Genomic DNA, 15,728 nt, shown 5'->3' with positions numbered 1-15,728 from the left:
GGGAGCGTCTGTTCCACCTCCGACAGGGGAAGAGGAGCGCACAGGAGTTCGCACTGAGTTCCGGACGCTAGCGGCGGATGCGGGGTGGAATGAGAGGGCCCTCATCGACCATTACCGGTGTAGCCTACGAGAGGACGTTCGTCGTGAGCTGGCCTGTAGGGACACCAACCTATCCTTCGACCAGTTGGTGGACATCTCCATCCGTCTCGACACCCTGCTGGCTACCCGCGGACGTCCCCGAGTGGGGGGTCGTCCCATTCCACCCTCCAGCACCCCTGAGCCGATTCCTATGGAGCTCGGGGTGCTGGCGCTAGAGAGAGGAGGAGAGAGAACCCGAGGGGGGCCACCCCCTGCACCAACTGTGGCCGTGGAGGACACACCGCGGCCAGGTGCTGGGGAGGGTCTCCTGAAAGAGGGGACAACAGGTCACGCACTGGGGAGTCATTTCAGGTGAGTAGGCGCCCACTTACCCAGAGCTCTCTGTTGGTCACATGAGTATTCCTGTGAGATTTCCACAGGTGGCACCTCATTCCCAGCATAAGGCACTAGTAGATTCAGGCGCAGCTGGGAATTTTATTGATCGGGCATTTTGTTATAGGTTAGGAATTCCCCTTCGGCCGGTAGAAGCCCCCTTTCCTGTCCACGCCTTAGACAGCCGGCCGTTGGGGTCGGGGCTGATCAGAGAAGTCACAGCACCACTTAAGATGACGACGCAGGGGGGTCTGAGGAGATCATTCAGTTTTATCTGATTGACTCTCCTGCGTACCCCGTGGTGCTGGGGCTTCCTGAAAGAGCCCTCTGTTGCGTGGGCAACAGAGGGCTCTTCTGGAGTGGTCTGCCCAGTGTGTAGGGGAGATGTCTAGGTGTTTCCTTAGGGGCGACCTCGGTAGAGAGTCCGAACCAATTGCCCGCAATGCGCATTCCCCCGAGTATGAGGACTTAGCACTTGTGTTCAGCAAGACGAGGGCAACACGGCTACCACCTCATAGACGGGGGGACTGTGCGATAAATCTCCAAACAGGAGCGGCTCTTCCGGAGCCGTGTGTATCCCTTGTCTCAAGAGGAGACAGCGGCTATGGAGACTTACATAGCCGAGTCCTTGGCACAGGGATACATACGGTCCTCCACTTCCCCGGTTTCCTCGAGTTTCTTCTTTGTGAAGAAGAAGGACGGGGGTTTGCGCCCGTGTATTGATTACCGTAGTCTCAATCAGATCACGGTTAAGTACAGTTACCCTCTTCCACTGATTGCGACTATGACGGAATCATTACGCGGAGCGCAGTTCTTCACAAAGTTGGATCTCAGGAGCGCGTACAATCTGGTGCGCATTAGGGAGGGGGGATGAATGGAAGACAGCATTTAGCACCACCTCGGGTCATTACGAGTATCTCGTCATGCCATACGGGCTAATGAATGCTCCTTCAGTCTTCCAATCCTTTGTTGACGAGATTTTCCGGGACATGCATGGGCAGGGTGTGGTAGTGTACATCGACGACATCCTAGTGTACTCTTCTACACGAGCCGAGCATGTAGCCCTGGTGCGCCGAAGTGTTGAGAAGACTGTTGGAGCATGACTTGTATGTCAAGGCAGAGAAATGCCTGTTCTTCCAGGAGTCCGTCTCCTTTTTGGGTTATCGGTTGTCCGCGTCTGGTGTGGAGATAGAGGTAGACCGTAGGAATCGGCCGTGCGTAATTGGCAAACTCCAACCACTGTAAAAGAGGTGCAGCAGTTCTTGGGTTTTGCTAATTACTACCGGAGGTTTATCCGGGGCTTTGGACAGGTTGCAGCTCCCATTACGTCCCTACTAAAGGGGGGTCCGGTTCATTTGCAGTGGTCAGCTGAGGCGGACAGGGCATTTGTCAAACTGAAGAACCTGTTCACCTCGGCCCCGGTGCTGGCGCATCCGGATCCCTCTTTACCATTCCAAGTTGAGGTAGACGCGTCCGAGACCGGTATTGGGGCAGTCCTGTCACAACGGTCCGGCACGCCACCTAAGCTCCGCCCCTGTGCGTTCTACTCCAAGAAGCTCAGCTCGGCGGAGCGCAATTATGACGTTGGGGACAGGGAGTTGTTAGCTGTAGTCCAGGCCCTAAAGGTGTGGAGGCATTGGCTTGAGGGGGCTCAACACCCTTTCCTCATTCTGACTGATCACCGTAACCTGGAGTACATCCGGGCCGCTAGGAGATTGAACCCCTCGTCAGGCTAGGTGGAACAGGTTCCTGACCCGGTTTGTTTTTAAGATCACATACATCCCAGGGTCCCAGAACGGTAAGGCAGACGCCCTGTCCCGGCGGTATGACACAGAGGAGAGGTCCATTGAGCCTACTTCCATACTGCCGGAGTCTTGTTTGGTGGCTCCGGTGGTATGGGAGGTCGATGCGGAAATCGAGGGGGCACTGCATACCGACCCTACTCCCCCCGAGTGTCCTGTGGGGCAGACGTACGTTCCGCTTCGAGGTTCGTGATCGTCTTATTTATTGGGCTCATACATCACCCTCCTCTGGACATCCAGGTATTGGCCGGACAGTGCACTGCCTTAGCGTGAAATACTGGTGGCCAACGTTAGCTAAGGATGTGAGGGTTTATGTCTCCTCCTGCTCGGTGTGCGCCCAGTGTAAGGCGCCTAGACATTTGCCCAGGGGTAAGTTACATCCCCTGCCCGTTCCACAACGACCATGGTCCCACCTCTCGGTGGATTTTGTGACCGACCTACCCCCTTCCCAGGGGAATACCACCATTTTGGTCGTTGTGGATCGGTTTTCCAAGGCCTGTCGTCTCCTCCCAATGCCGGGTCTCCCTACTGCCCTACAGACCGCCGAGGCCCTATTTACCCACGTGTTCCGGCACTATGGGGTCCCCGAGGATATTGTGTCTGACCGAGGTCCCCAGTTCACCTCCAGAGTCTGGGGGGCGTTCATGGAACGCTTGGGGGTCTCGGTGAGCCTTACCTCGGGGTACCACCCAGAGAGCAATGGGCAGGTGGAACGAGTCAACCAGGATGTGGGTAGGTTTCTAAGGTCCTATTGACGGACCGGCCGGAGGAGTGGTCTAGGTATATCCCCTGGGCAGAGATGGCCCAGAACTCTCTCCGCCACTCCTCCACCAATTTAACACCTTTCCAGTGTATTTTAGGATATCAGCCGGTCCTGGCACCGTGGCACGAGAGCCAGATCGAGGCCCCCTGCGGTGGACGAGTGGATTCTAAAGTTCTCAAATGTGCGTTAAATTAAAATGCTGACGGTCAAATGTCCAGGGCCACATTTTCCTAATGGACACCCTGACGCGCACACACAAAGAGTTCTGAAAGAATCATGCCTGCCTGTGAAGGGTCGTTGTCTTCTTCCCAGTTACCTTCCCTGCCTTGTCTTCTTCCCAGTTACCTTCCCTGCCTTTCTCATATTGTAATGTGAGGATACTCTCTCTCCTTTCTGCTCTAAAACATGTACCCGAGTGGCGCAGTGGTCTAACGCCACTAGAGATCCTGGTTCGAATCCAGGCTCTGTCGCAAAATAAAATAATGTACGCACTCACTAACTGTAAGTCGCTCTGGATAAGAGTGTCTGCTAAATGACTAAAATGAGTTTTTTGTTCCCTAACTTTGAACTTCTTCTATTTATTTTCCTACTTTTTCCACAGTGTTCTGAGGGACTCTAGAATGATATATTGTGCGCTTTCAGCATTCAGGAGCAATCTCTTATAAAGGATTTACAGAGGCACTCCTGATGTAAAGAGCACATTTGGGTCATTATGTATCCTGGTTATCATCACACATAAGGAAGTCCTTTCCATACACCCACTCCTGTCAGCCCTGGAGATGTAGAGACGTTTAAATAACTTTTGTTTCTCTTTTCTCCATTCCAACCCATACCACACACACATACACACATTGAACCTTCCAACATTCCCACAACGTTAATACACACACACAAACAAACACACACGCACACAAACACTTCCCCACTGTGTGTGTGCATACATGTGTGTGTGTTTACCACCATCAGTCATCAAAGTGAGAGGGTCTTTGAAGAACTTTGCTGAACCTCCCTTTTTCAGAAAAAATTCTGAGCTATTTGACTCATAAGCACAATGTGCTTATGAGTCCTTCCTTCCCTCCCCCCTCTCTCTCTCTCACTCTCTCTCTCTATGGGGAAATATTTAAACTAACTACAGAGGGAATGTTTATGTGGCTCAGTAATGTGCAAATATGATGTCAGACTGCAATGTGCAAATACGATGTCAAACTGTGTAAACAGGAAAGGGGAAAAGGACCCCATTTCAGGGCTGTTTTCTCCCTGGAAAGAACAGAGATAATGTCTAAGCGATGGAAATGTGAAATGTGAAATGTGAGCATGAGTGGGAACATAGCAGAAGTTCCGCCAGAGAGACTGACAGGAGAACGTCATCTGATCCTTGTCAACCTTCAACAACTTATGACAACACAAACATCTATATCTCATAGGCGTGGAATTTCTCTGGTTGCTTGTTCATTTAGGATTTCACTTCCACCCTCTCCCATCACTACCAATTTGAGACTTGGTTTCACCTGTGCTACATTTGCGCATGTATTTTTCGGAAGTAAATACCTAAAACTCTATTACATTTACATTAGTCATTTAGCAGACGCTCTTATCCAGAGCGACTTACAGTTAGTGAGTGCATACATTATTATTTTTCATACCCCCCGTGGGAATCGAACCCACAACCCTGGCGTTGCAAACACCATGCTCCACCAACTGAGCTACATCCCTATTTAGAGCTACTTACGCTTTAAGTACTTATATTACACTCATTTACTGTCTGAAATGGTGAAACATTTTACTAAATGATTAACTTAAAGCATTTAATCCTCTGTATTATATTTGAAGACCTTCAGATTTAGTTTGTTAGCACATGCAGGTATGTATTCACCAATCATTTCACAGTAGAGTACAGTATGGCCTGATGTTGGTGAAAACCCCTGGAGCTGAGAAACTAGAGGAGCACCCTGGGGTGTCAGGAACCAGCTTAATTAGCATCCAGCTAGGAGACATGAAAAGGGCCACAAACATGAAATGAGTGCCAGACCCCCTTCAAAAAAATACCACAAACATAAAATGAGCGCCAGACCCCTTTAAATATCACAAACATGAGTGACCCTCTTGAGTGACAATCTTCCCAGCTCTGCAGATTTTGCTGCGAAGAGACAGAATCATTAGATCATTTGTTTTGGTACTGTCCATTTGTAGCTTGTTTTTGGACACAGGTCCAGGAATGGCTAAAGGATTGCAATATTTACCTGGAGCTAACCCTGCAGATAGAGATGAAAAGTTATAGTCATTTGATCAATAATACTTTTAGAAAAGATGTTTATTTTCAATTTACAATCTGTAGAAACAAGAAGAATTGAAGGGTTCAGAACTTTTGTAAAACATCACAGTACAGTTGAAATATATATGGCAAATAGAAATCCAATATGGATGGTGTTAAGAGATAGATGGGAGGTGTTGAATGGAGTTGAAGGATGGGACTAATAACAACTAACAACAACTAATAACAACAATATAACTAATGTAAAGCATACTGTGTCCATAATAAGTATATAGGTTATAGGTTGAGAGCTTTTGTGAAAGAGCACAGTTAGAAAGATATGGCATATAGAAGCAAACCGGACGGACATCATGAAAATGATCGAAGAGGTTGAGGGTTGAGGAAGTACAGGAGTAAAAACAAACAAAATATAATTATTGTAAAATTGACTGTGTCCATAAAATGTATATAGTGTGTATAAGCTGGAAGTAGAGGCCTAAGCATTGTTGTTCACTAGTTTACTCCAATTAGGGAAGGGGTGGTGGGGTTGGAAAGTAATAAAGGGAAATATATTTTTTTAAAGGATATGTGTATGTGTGTGTGTATATGTATGTATGTGTATATGTATGTATGTATATATATGTATATATACACTACCGTTCAAAAGTTTGGGGTCACTTAGAAATGTCCTTGTTTTCGAAAGAAAAGCAATTTTTTTGTCCATTAAAATAACATCAAATTGATCAGAAATACAGTGATGACATTGTTAATGTTGTAAATGGCTATTGTAGCTGGAAACGGCTGATCTTTAATGGAAAATCTACATAGGCGTACAGAGGCTCATTATCAGCAACCATCAATCCTGTGTTCCAATGGCATGTTGTGTTTGCTAATCCAAGTTTATCATTTCAAAAGGCTAATTGATCAATAGAAAACCCTTTTGCAATTATGTTAGCACAGCTGAAAACTGTTGTGCTGATTAAAGAAGCCTCCTGTAGCTCAGTTGGTAGAGCATGGCGCTTGCAACGCCAGGGTTGTGGGTTCGATTCCCACAGGGGGCCAGTATGAAAAATGTATGCACTCACTAACTGTAAGTCGCTCTGGATAAGAGCGTCTGCTAAATGACTAAAATGTAAATTAAAACTGGCCTTCTTGAGACTAGTTGAGTATCTGGAGCATCAGCAATTGTGGGTTCGATTACAGGCTCAAAATGGCCAGAAACAAATAACTTTAAGATGGGCAGTCTGAGATATGGCTTTTTCTTTGCAACTCTGCCTAGAAGGTCAGCATCCCGGAGTCGCCTCTTCACTGTTGACGTTGAGATTGGTGTTGAGTTTCTTGGCAATTTCTCGCATGGAATAGCCTTCATTTCTCAGAACAAGAATAGACTGACAAGTTTCAGAAGAAAGTTATTTGTTTCTGGCCATTTTGAGCCTGTAATTGAACCCACAATTGCTGATGCTACAGATAATAATAATAATATAATATGCCATTTAGCAGACACTTTTATCCAAAGAGACTTACAGTCATGTGTGCATACATTTTTACGTATGGGTGGTCCCGGGGATCGAACCCACTACCCTGACGTTACAAGTGCCATGCCCTACCAATTGAGCTACAGAGATACTCAACTAATCTCAAGAAGGCCAGTTATATTGCTTCTTTAATCAGCACAACAGTTTTCAGCTGTACTAACATAATTGCAAAAGGGTTTTCTAATGATCAATTAGCCTTTTGAAATGATAAACTTGGATTAGCAAACACAACATGCCATTGGAACACAGGATTGATGGTTGCTGATAATGAGCCTCTGTACGCCTATGTAGATTTTCCATTAAAGATCAGCCGTTTCCAGCTACAATAGCCATTTACAACATTAACAATGTCTACACTGTAAAAAAAAAAAAAGTGACCCCAAACTTTTGAATGGTAGTGTATATATATATTTGCGAGAAAAAAAACATATGGGGGATTGGAAGTGATGCACACAATTACATTGATGGAAGTTACACTCTGTCTGCAATATTAAAGCTGATCTACCTCCTAAAAAAATAAATAAAAAAATTTAAAAAACCTGTTTCAAATCTCATCACATAAAAAAAAAATGTACAGACACATGAACATAAACTAATCAGAACATCCACTCTAAGAGATGGGGAATTAAAAGGTTTTGGGATCTAGGAAAATAAAAAGAGTGCAAAAAATAGATAATGAAAGCTATGCCACCCCAAACCCCATGTAGTCACTTCCTGTCACGATCGTTGAGAGACGGGTCAGACCAAGGTGCAGCGTGGTATGCGTACATGTTTATTAATACGAATAAACACTTGACAAAATAACAAAACGTGAAGCTCAAACAGTGGCTACAACACAACAAGCCAAACGCGAGTCAAGATCCCACAACTAAGGTAGGCAACCAGGCTACCTAAGTATGATCCCCAATCAGAGACAACGAGCGACAGCTGCCTCTGATTGGGAATCACACCCGGCCAAACATAGAAATCTCAAACTAGATCTACAACAACATAGAATTCAACAGAAACTCACACCCTGACCCAACCAACAAGAGTTCTCTCGATCAGGGTGTGACACTTCCTTATGCACATTCTGTAAAGAAAATTACTAGCTGGGCTTAACATCACATCCAACTATGAATAACCATCAGAGTCCTTCCCTACAGATAGTACACTGTAGAAATTATACTGATATTTGTGATTTTAGGAATTGTAGCTGCAGTATTCGCTATTGTTGAATCCATTTCAGCACAACTAGAACTCTCCTAAAGGGGACAGCAGACAGGTTTCCCTTCAGGACCATGGACAGCTCCCCTTCTTCTCCACACTCTGCCTATGTAGACTAGAGCAGCCCTGCCCACCCTCTACCTATGTGTTGGGGAACATCAGTGTTAGAGATAAAAATTACATTAAAAAAAACATTCTAACTAGTAAATGTCTCTTGCGTGGATATGCCAATCCAAATCACATGTGGATCTTGTGTGGCTATATTCGGTCAAGCTAAGCTCCAGACATCCTGATATATTGATGGAGATGGATGCATCAAAAACATTGATAACACAAAAAGGTTTTCAATTCTAACTATGTCAATTGTTGTAGCCATTATGTTAGCTAGGCAGATATAGCACTGATTCCATTTCCATTCTGTCCACATGTTCCAGGGCCACTGGCCACAGGGCCTCTAATGGATCTGGTAATGGGGCAACACAATGGAATCAGAGTGAGACGTGAGGAGGCCAGCCTTTACAGAAGCTTTCAAGTGTCAGACAGGCTTAGCTAGCCGTGTCTGCCTGCCCATTTTATTTAGTCCTTCTGCTGGATCCACTGTAATGTAAGTCAAGCTAGATAGAAAAAAAAGATACAAGATAAGAGGGAACATGGTGAGAACAGATAGCTCTGACATTTGTGGCAGGAAGTGAAAAGCTTTTGTTTGCGTGTTGTTGTTTTTATACAGGGCCGTCCGAGCTTTAAAAGCCAACCTTAACAATATAGTCAATAAAGCCTGGCGCAGACTAAAGTGTTGCCTTTTCTTACCACTTAATGCCCTTTAAAGGATACAAAAACACCGGTCGGCCCTGACAAAGAGCCTTGCTGAAGCTTTCCTGTGTTGTGTTTGGTTTTTAAGTTAAAGGTGTCCCTCTGGTGATCCACACTGACCTTTCACTGTTCTAAGCTCTGCTCTTCATGCCGTCTCTGTACTCTGAAGAACACAAGTTTCACCACTCCGTGTCCTTTCTTTCCCAAAGGAATAGCTACGTCGCACTGTTAGTAAAAGGCCATGTCACAAGCTCCCATCATTTCATGTTTCACAGTAATTGTACCATTTATTTTCTCCCTTAACACTTGTCCAACATGGTTTGTCTGTATCCAAGGTCGCCAGACAGGTGATGGTAACTTCTCTAACTTGTCTAATTCACACTAGCAATAGTGAGTGCCCCACGAGCGTCAATGCTTAAAAGAGAACAAATGCTTGTCATCCCACTCACCAAAGTCATTTGGAAAACTAATTAAAGTTTTCCCGTACATAGCCCCCTGAAGCTTACACTGTGCTGCAGAGAAAGAGGGAGGGAGAGAGCGGGGAGGAAGAGCTAGAGGGAGATAGAAGTAGAGGGGTGGAGAGATGCGGAGAAGAGTGAAAGAGGGAGAGGAAAAGGGAAAGGAAGAAGGCAAAAGGAGAGGGTGGTGTGAGACTGTTCGCCAAAGTGCTTGAGACTTGTTTGTTAAGAGTGTGGCATTTGGTTAACTCAAACAAGAATTAGCTCTTTAATCTACTGTAGGTTGATGAAACGAATGTGATGGATAATTGTTTTGCTTGTTTGTGTGCCTTTCGCTTCTTAGACAGCTGTACGTGTACCAGTTCTCGTTTACATTGATTAAGTAGATATTTAAACAGGAATTTTGTCGGTACATTTTAGCGTATGGCTATGGCATCTGTAGGTCTGTGCAGTTGAACTATTTTAACTCAAAATAGAGGGTTACTGAAAAGTTACTGTTTACTTTGCTAATAGTGTCTGTGACTCTGATGTTAGTGTGGACTGAACCCTAATCACGCACATGGACAGCTGGCGGTTTAACTTTCACTTCCCCATCTTTAATTTAATTTCTTTAGCATTCTAACATGCTAATTCATGGTTAATGCATAACAAGTATAGTGACTCCTCTCATAGATATTAATGAGATATGGAGTTTTAATTCTGTAATCCTCTTTCACAGTGTCATGATGTAATATTTATAAATTATCGCAATTAGTCTTGCATTTAAAATCATTGTAGGGCAAAATTATATTCCAGAAAAGCTTTTTCCCAAAATAAATGCATTTATAACATCCTGATCCGAAAACTTCATATTCAGCCTCACAGCAGCAGCTGCCTGGGAGAAAGGAATTTTTCCCTCCCCATTTTTGTATTTTAATTCAAGATTGTGTTTGGGGTGCATAATTACCACACTCATTCAATTCTCCTATGCTGAAACGGCGTCAAACGGGAGAAAATATCCTTGGCAGTAATCCAACTCATTAGAATCCCTGATGATGGGTTATGGAATTGGCTTTTATTAGCAGTCACTATTTACTGTAGAGCTGAATGGAAATATTACAGTAACTTATAATTATGTGTGATTCTGACGGTTAATTCTCGTCACTAAAAGGCGTTTTGTTTGGCCTGAGTAGAGGGCAGACAGAGCTTTGCATCACAGTGAAACAGTCACAGAGGTGAACTGGAAGGCACACTGCTTCAGTTCTTACCTAACTTTGTTGTCTTCATATCTCTGTTCAATTGTTTTCTTGTTTGCACTTGAGGAGATGAGTACTATAATGTGGGATCTAGTAATCATAGTGATGTTGTTTTAATATCACGGTGAGACTAATCTTAACACACGTGTTTTAGGTCAATAGGAGATGTCTCACTACTCAGCCTGAAAGTGTTCCTACCCAGATGTCCTTTAACTTAATTCAAAACTCATTCATGCAAAGCTAAGAAACAACATTCCTCCTGAAGCTGAAAAAAACTCAACTCTTCTGAGTGACACATTACCGATTTCACGTGTTTCATGTTTAAACAAGAGAAATTGAAAGTCGCTCTCTTCATAAGTAGTATGTAATCTCAGCAGACAGACAAAAGGCCAGTGCTTTATCTCAGGCCCTGGGATGCATAGCAGGTGGCTGCAGGCCTCTACTATTATACTGAATAAATCACATCTTCATAATTCACCCAAGGCCTGGATGTTCTTTCTGCTCCTGCTGAATGAAAATCTACCTGAGGTGAACTTCATCTAATGCTATAATTAAGAGTGTCTGTCCATGTGTGATATTGTTTCTCATTACATCGTCAAAGCCTACCCAACAGAACCACAGAGGATGAGGCTGTGTGGGGGGGAGAAAGCTTGACAGAAGCTCAGGGGCTGAGGAGGGTTGTGTGTGTGTGTGTGTGTGTGTGTGTGTGTGTGTGTGTGTGTGTGTGTGTGTGTGTGTGTGTGTGTGTGTGTGTGTGTGTGTGTGTGTGTGTGTGTGTGTGTGTACAGGTGTGTGAGTATGTGCCTGCTTGCCTGCAGCATGTGTGCACAGCTTTGCCCAAATGTTACATCTGCAGTGACATCTGTTGGTAACTGAGGGGAAAAAGAGATGGATGCAGCACTAAATCAATATTGAAGTCACAGTCCTGCACATTTACAGTGTACACAAGGGATCTAAACACTAGTATGCACTTAAAGCTGCTCAAGTAGAACATGTCATAGAGATGAGTGAGACTGACACATTGTACGAATCTCACCATTTTGATGAGTCTTAAATCCTAATCAACATTTTCCTGTGAGACAAGCACTCTGCTACGGTTCCCCTTTAGCTCTGGGGTGGCATGTAGCCTAGCGGTTAAAAGCATTGGGCCAATAACCAAAAGGTTGCTGGTTCGAATCCCCGAACTGTTGATGTGCCCTTCAACAAGTCACTTAGCCCTAATTGCTCCTGTAAGTCACTGGATGAGAGTGTCTACGAAAATATAAACAGCTCTTCTCTGTTTGTTTCTCTCATCACTCAATCTTCCATTTGATCAACACACAGAATGCCAGCATTGCAATTTCTCCTCCCTGTCCTCTCTCTCTGCTTAGTGTGAGCCATTGTAGGCTTACTCTATACCAATCCATCTGTCACTAGTAAACTGCAGTGTGAATTTAGCAGATTTCAGATTTACAGAACTGCCCATAAGGGTCAGAGGTCAATGATCTGTGTTTTTGACATAGGTGTTATGGATGGTCGATCACATGACCCACGGAGGCACTTTTGGTCACACTTTATTTGGATAGTCCGGATAGTCCATCTGTAGATGCTCTACATATAGTCATACTATCAACAAACTATCTGTTGATAAGCAACTGCTTGCTAAGGTTACGGTTAGGGTTAGGCACAAGTGCCAGCAATTCATACATTGCACTAGTCAATAGAGGTTATAGCTTTCTTAACTATATTATAGTGAACTAAAACTAAAACGATCATTAAACAACGAATTAGTAAACAGAAATAAAATAATTAACAAACACGTTTGAAAAACTAAAACTATACTGAGACTATTCTTTTTGACTCCAAAACCAACTAAAATAAAATAAAAATCTAATGGGGTTTACAAGCTACTGTATCTGGTGGGTAAATGCGGCCAAGAGATGGCGCTGTTTCAAAAAGGCCTAGCTTGTGCATCACTATCACTAGCCATAACTAGCTAACAGGGAAAAAAATGTCTAGGTGGCTAACTTGATTCTTCTTACATGTACTACTAAAGTTAAAAAGCATTGGATTGGTGTAAACATCGGCGAGAGAGTTTACTTCTACCATATGTTTTGCACCAGTCTAGGCACTATTCCTTTTAAATCCAAGTCACATTGAGATTTACTTTATAATTTCAACCTAATCTTAGTTCTCAAGAACCCAAGGCCATAGAGCCATAGGGTTCTCATTTGAACAATTGACCACAGCGGGTCCAACGTGTACAACTGTACCGGCGCTCTGTCTACACATTTGTGGTCCTCTGTAGCTCAGCTGGTAGAGCACGGCGCTTGTAACGCCAAGGTAGTGGGTTCGATCCCCGCGACCACCCATACACACAAAAAAGAAAATGTATGCACGCATGACTGTAAGTCGCTTTGGATAAAAGCATCTGCTAAATGGCATATTATTATATTATATATTACATTAATAATCACCTCAAGCAATACGGTTTTGGAAGCCTCAGAAATTCTACTTTCATATCAGACCAAAATTATTTGACAAATACAAAGGATACACTTACTGAGCGTCGTTATAACACAGATTCCCACTGAGGTGTTTTGTGTTGCACTTCCTGAGCTAATGGAAACTCGGGAGGGAACAAAGCTGTGTTACACAAAAAAGTATATATTTTGTACTTGTAATGTTATTTTTGGATGATAATTAAGTTTAGTGTTCAAGGTTTCCAAAACCGTATCGCAATCAAGGATAAATTGTTTGTAGATAGAGCATTTCACACTTGACCAAATCACCTTAGCTATTCAAAAGGGACGTGAAATGACTCCAATGTAGCATTGGAGTCATGAGAAGGGCTAACCTAACCTATTGCAAGAAGTGACATCCAAAAAACACAAAAGAAACTATACAACCCAAATGGCTCCTAGCATGCTTTCTGTGCCTAACACTAACACTAAAACTAAACAGTATAACAGGGGTGCAACTTTCACTGGGGACAGGGGGACATGATAGCTAGCTAGCTCACTAGCTGTTTCGCCTCAATCACCCTAGATCTGAATCAAACGATGAAACTAGCGGCCAAATGATTGAAGACCGATATTCTGACATTTTTTCAGCAATGTAACATTATTAATCTGTCAGTTTCCATAGCTAATTCCCTACTTTTCACACTGACACGGTATAAAAAGCTCTACAGGCTTCACTGTCATGGTGCACAGTCAGTACACAACTATGCTCATCATGTCTTAGCAGGATCAGATGGTGACAGGTGTCCCTGCAGGATCAGACAGCCAGGGAAGACCAGCCTATGGAGCTCAGGATAATTTTTCAGTATATTAGCTATACAATCAGTGAATGGATTCAAAGTTCCATATTGAGTTGATGGGTAGGCTAGAGTCTGGGATCTGGGAATAATGGTCATTTCAATTATTGAACTACTGATTCTATTCTTGGATAATATGATGTATAAATGTACATTCTTTCTCATGCCTCAGATGATGACATGGGTCTGAGCAGGGCAGCCAAGAAGGCCAGTTTGTGATGGTGCAGAGGTGGACACTTTTTTATCTCTGTGCAGCAAACACTGGACAAGCAAGAAGATTCTGAGATTTAAACTTTTAAGGCAGTCTAACAAACCTCTAAAGTTGATTTCCAAACTGTATCAAGGGTTGATAGTCTTTTCCCGATGACACAAAACATGTCAAACATAAATGTGAGGAAGACCTGGGAGACGCTATTGATGATGATGAATGGATACAGATATGTTAGAATGCCCAGTCATGTTCATATAATCTCAGACATAACTTACTGCAGTTTAAGACCAACCATATAACATAATATATGCCAGTAAAACTGAATATCATGCACTCAGAAATGTAATTCTTCTGCTGGAGGTGTAAAACACAAAAGGGGACATATTTGCATATGTTATGGTCATGTGAAGGCTGGCTGAATTCTGGCAAAGAGTATGTTCTTTTATCTCAGCATGTCTTTATAGCGGCTAAGAAATGTATTTCCATTCATTGGAAGGTTGGTTATCCTCCCACAATGGACAGAAGAAATGTTATGTTGTGTATTACTAGATTTGATTTATTACAATATTAAGGGTATACTGTGCAACTTTCATAAGGTCTGGATGCCTTAAATGGAATACTGTATGACAAAAGGAGTCTGTATTGAAAACATGCCCACGTCAGGGGAGATAGCTATTTAGGCAATCCCTAGCTGCTGGGCTGCTCAGTCCTGGACCTGGGGGTCTGCCGTACTGTTGGTTGTCAATCTGGCCTTGGCCAAACAAACCTGAAACCAATAATGAATGTTTCACTAACCTGAGTGGGGTGTGTGGAAAACTAGGGACAGGATGGGTTGACCTAGCTTGTGTGCAAGTAAAAAGAGCTCTACAGTACTATTAAGCCTATGATATCAATTACACTACCGTTCAAAAGTTTGGGGTCACTTAGAAATGTCCTTGTTTTCAAAAGAAAAGCAATTTTTTTGTCCATTAAAATAACATCAAATTGATCAGAAATACAGTGATGACATTGTTAATGTTGTAAATGGCTATTGTAGCTGGAAACGGCTGATTCTTAATGGAATATCTACATATGCGTACAGAGGCCCATTATTAGCAACCATCAGTTCTGTGTTCCAATGGCACGTTGTGTTTGCTAATCCAAGTTTATCATTTTAAAAGGCTAATTGATCATTAGAAAACCATTTTGCAATTATGTTAGCACAGCTGAAAACTGTTGTGCTGATTAAAGAAGCAATAAAACTGTCCTTCTTGAGACTAGTTGAATATCTGGAGCATCAGCAATTGTGGGTTCGATTACAGGCTCAAAATGGACAGAAACAAATAACTTTCTTCTGAAACTCGTCAGTCTATTCTTGTTCTGAGAAATTAAGGCTATTCTATGCGAGAAATTGCCAAGAAACTGAAGATCTCGTACAACGCTGTGTACTACTCCCTTCACAGAATAGCGCAAACTGGCTCTAACCAGAATAGAAAGAGGAGTGGGAGGCCCTGGTGCACAACTGAGCAAGAGGACAAATACATTAGAGTGTCTAGTTTGAGAAACAGACACCTCACAGGTCCTCAACTGGCAGCTTCATTAAATAGTACCCGCAAAACACAAGTCTCAACGTCAACAGTGAAGAGGCAACTCCGGGATGCTGACCTTCTAGGCAGAGTTGCAAAGAAAAAGCCATATCTCAGACTGGC

This window comes from Coregonus clupeaformis, chromosome 24 (assembly GCF_020615455.1).
Source record: "Coregonus clupeaformis isolate EN_2021a chromosome 24, ASM2061545v1, whole genome shotgun sequence".
Classification (NCBI taxonomy): Eukaryota; Metazoa; Chordata; class Actinopteri; order Salmoniformes; family Salmonidae; genus Coregonus; species Coregonus clupeaformis.
The sequence above is the reverse complement of the archived record's forward strand: the minus strand, read 5'-3'. Positions refer to the sequence as shown.